The sequence below is a fragment of the Octodon degus genome, unplaced genomic scaffold, assembly GCF_000260255.1.
Source record: "Octodon degus isolate 3935 unplaced genomic scaffold, OctDeg1.0 scaffold00025, whole genome shotgun sequence".
Taxonomy (NCBI): Eukaryota; Metazoa; Chordata; class Mammalia; order Rodentia; family Octodontidae; genus Octodon; species Octodon degus.
Genome location: NW_004524601.1, coordinates 8,558,997 through 8,563,055, shown reverse-complemented (window position 1 = coordinate 8,563,055; position 4,059 = coordinate 8,558,997).

Below are 4,059 nucleotides of genomic sequence, written 5' to 3'. Positions count from 1 at the left end.
TGTACTGTCCGCCTGCTCTGAGTCTTGGTGCTCATGGTCCTCAGCTATTCCTTTCCTAGAGAATCGTTGATAGCTGCTGCGTCTGTCAGGACCTGCCAACCCTCTCCTGAACCAGGGGCAGTCAGGAATCAGTGGCTAGACATGGACCCTCGGGCAAGAAGAGACTAGTGATTACTTTTGTGGTACGAGCTGCTGGATCAGGCTGTGAGGAGCCTTCATATAGGATCACATCCTTGCACAGCTGTTCTTCCCTCTCGTGCGACATACCCTCCCTTTTGGGCTTTCAGTCAGAGGACCCCATCAGTGAACTTCAGGCACTAGAACTATTAGGATAACCCCAGAACCCAAGATAGAGAGTTGGGCCAAGTATTTTAACTGGTTTTGTCCTAATGAAGTTATATAATCCATTATCATTGCTAATTAGAACGCTACTAGAAAACAATAGGCTATTCTTAACAAGTTGTTGAAAACTGTTCAGTTGCCCCTTAATAAGTCTTTGAATTAGAAGACAAGTCCCCAGCTTCTCAATGTTCTCTGCAAAGCCTTTCCCCATCAGCTTGCAAAGGAAAGCATGGCTGGCAGAGAATCAAAGCCGCAAAGGTTGGAAATTTCAACTCCATGACTAATTCCTACTCCTTTCCCCCCCAGTTTTGTTAGTTTGTCAAGCATTCAACTCTATTTATAGCAGTCCTCTTAAAAGCATGGCTTTTCAAGTAAGGATGATGTTCTGCCACAATAGGAATAATTATTGTGGCTTTCATATATGATAGTCAGCTGGGTGACACAGTGAAAGATTGTTACTTGCTATCAGAGTCCATCCAAGTCTGAAATGATATGTATTTTCTGGGGCCTCTGTAATTAGAAATGTGATTGTATAAATGTTTGAAAATCTGTTCTGTTTTAAAGAAACTGGCTTAAAGCCTGTTCTAATCTGGACATAAAATTTGCAAAATTTGAAGGCCTGCTCGTACTGCTACCAGCTAGAGGTATGAGGGTGGGCTGACTCAGCAGTGGGGAGAACAGCGCTTCCAGCTGACACGCACAGTCCCCCCGGAAATGTCAGGTTGACCCTACCATTTAGAAAAACAGAGGAGCGAGGTAATGAAAAAGGAGGCCAGGACGGAGAGACTGTGAAGGCATCATCATTCCCTGCTGGGGACAGGGTACGTGATTGTACGACGAAGGCGTTCAGATCCTTTACACAAGCTGTGCCTTCTACCAAACGTAGTGTCCAGACACGTTGATTGGAAGTACTGAACTAGATATTACTGATTCTCGATACTGCATTTCAGTCTAAAGAAACTGGCTCGTTTCCCACCGCGTTATTGCTTATTTATAATCAATACCTTCTAATTAATTCTAAAGCACTCCTTTTAGAGCAAGCAGGTGCTTGCTATTTTCTATTTAGATATCTGATGTTCATTTTGGTTCAATTTCTTCATGTTTCTAAATGATTTTTGCTGGATTTGTATAATGTGAAGTTGTTACCAGTTGCTCTTTGAATAGGATGCATCCATTTGAAGGTCAGTGCTGAAAAGCCAGGAAATTGCTTTTAATTTTATATAATTTATGATTTATTTGTGAAAGTCACACAATTTCACATTCTAAGACTATTTCTTGGGGATTCTGTTTCAAAAGGCCACTGCCTTTTAAGGGAAGATGAATATATTTTGTTGTTATTGACTTTTCCAAACAAAAAGCTTGAAATGCCATTTACTACTAAGAAAGTACAGGTAATTATTATAGCTGTTTATGTCTTCATTCAGATTCCTTTCCCTGCCTGCCACATGATTATTGTATCTCTTGGAAGAGTTAGGTAACTCTTATGGCTTAGACCTAAAATGTTCCGGAAAGGTCTCACACGTGTGGAAAATGATGGGCCTGGGGCACTGTACGCAGCGGTGACTGTGTTCTTGTCCTCAGTTCCTCTCTTCTCTCTCTGTTTCCTGGATCCCGTGGGGTGGGAAGCTTTTCCCTCCCGTGCCCTTCCACCATGACGTTTCTGCCTTGCAGCAAGTTGATCACATCTTGGCTGACCCAAGAGTCAAAACAAATCTCTTCTTTAAATTGTGGGTCTTGGCTTTTGGTCAAGCAAGGGAACATGATTAATATAGAAAATTGGTGTCATTGCTGTGACTTTGCCAGATTATGCGGATTAGAAGGCTTGGGAACTGACTTGTGGGGGGAAGTTGGGAAGATTTGGAGGTACGGGCTAGAGAAGTTACAAAATTCTATTAGCGGAGCCTGATGAATGATTCTAGTCAGAGCTCAGAAGACTAGAAGGCCCACAGGAATTTTTACAGTACAGGCCAGGCGCAGGAGGATTTGGTTGGAAATGAGGACTGCACTGGCACTTGGACTATTGGCAGTGTATGTTATGCTCTGGCAGAAAATTTGTCTTCATTTTGTTCATATTTTGATACTTTTTAGGGGACTGAGATTAAGGGTTGCAGACTAATTAATTTGGCAGAGGAGATTTCAAAGCAGGCAAACATTGGGGCTGTGGCACTGATACTGCCAGCTCTCTGTAGCCAGATATACAGTGAGAATGAGGAGCAAAAGCAGATGTGAAAAGTTTGCAAGGTCATTAAAAAAAAGAAGTGCTTGCAAAGTTGGTGCCAAGGAGAACTCTACTGCTAAAAAGATTAGAATTAAAATCAAGCCAAATATTGTGAAGCAGGAGAGTAGGAGAGGAGGCTTGAAGTCATCTCAGCCTTAGCAAAGCCACATGTGTCACAGGCTCCAGAGGACAAGACTGAGACTCTTTCATTTGAGAAGAGAGACTCAAGGTTGCCTAGGAAACTGGTTCTTCAGAATTTGTTTCCCAGTGCTCAACCATACTCAGAGGCCTCTGCAGCCATGATCCCAGGGGCCCTGGTTAGTGCTCAAGCTGATGGCGAACCTTGTCTTTATCTGCATGGTGTTGGTTCTACAGCCACACAGAGTAGAAGAGCTCTGGTAGCATGAAGGCTTCCACCTGTGTTTCAGAAGAAGACTTGGAAGGCCAAGCAGTGTACTTGTGAGACAGCAGTGTGGGAAGCTGTAAGAGTGAAGCCAAAAGTGCAGTAGAGACTTCAGGAAGGTAGAGATGCCAGAAATATGGAACTCCTCAGAGAGGCCACATTGGGTGCACCTGTGCACCATTCAACATTTTGGATCTAACGTCTTGACACTTAGTATCCCATGTGTTTGACTTGAACCTGCAAGATTTAATATTTGCCTGGCTGAATTTTGCTCCAGTTCTTTATTCTCCTGTTCCTCCCTTTTGGAATGGGAACAAGTCCCCTTGGTTACTGTATCATACAAGTATTTAACTTTGTTTTTGATGTTTAAAGGGGCTCACAGCTCATAACTTGTGTTGGATCTTAGAAGAAATTTTGGTCTTGGATTTTTCAGTAATACTGGAACTATTAGGACTCTTCTGGATGAACTAAATGAATTTTATATAAAGAGAGATACCCTGACCTTTGGGTGGGGAATGTTACAATTTAAATTAAATCAGCTGCCCCAAATCTCATGTGTTTTCAAGATGATTGGATTGTTGGGGTACTATACACACCAGTGCTGCGTCATCCTTTTATGAATGCGATGCAGAATATGCTGTGCAGAGGTGCTAACTGGGGTGTGACCCGGAAGGGGAAGTTGTTGTTCTGGGGTCCTCTCTGTCACTGCCTTCTGGGCCCCACGGGAAGAGGAGCTCTCCTCCGCCATCCCCTCGCACCGTGCTGTTTCTCTCTTGGAGCCAGATGGCCACACCTGGTCTGAACCACGAGGCAGAATCACGCCTTCTTCCTTGAAGTGTGGGTGGTATTTTGTTCCAGCGAGGAAAAGTGACTAATGGCGCAGCACAAGAAGGAGCTCTGGGATTCAGATGCTGTCTTTTCCATTTTGCTAGGACAAAAGCAGTGCTTGATGACTAAAAGAAAAACATGTGCAAAAACACCACCCAGAAAATCTGCATTAGACTCCACTCTTTCCCTATAACCCCAGTGCATTTCACAACTATGCAAATAAAGACCTGTTCATTTTAAAGAATAAGAATTGTGGTACTAAAGATAT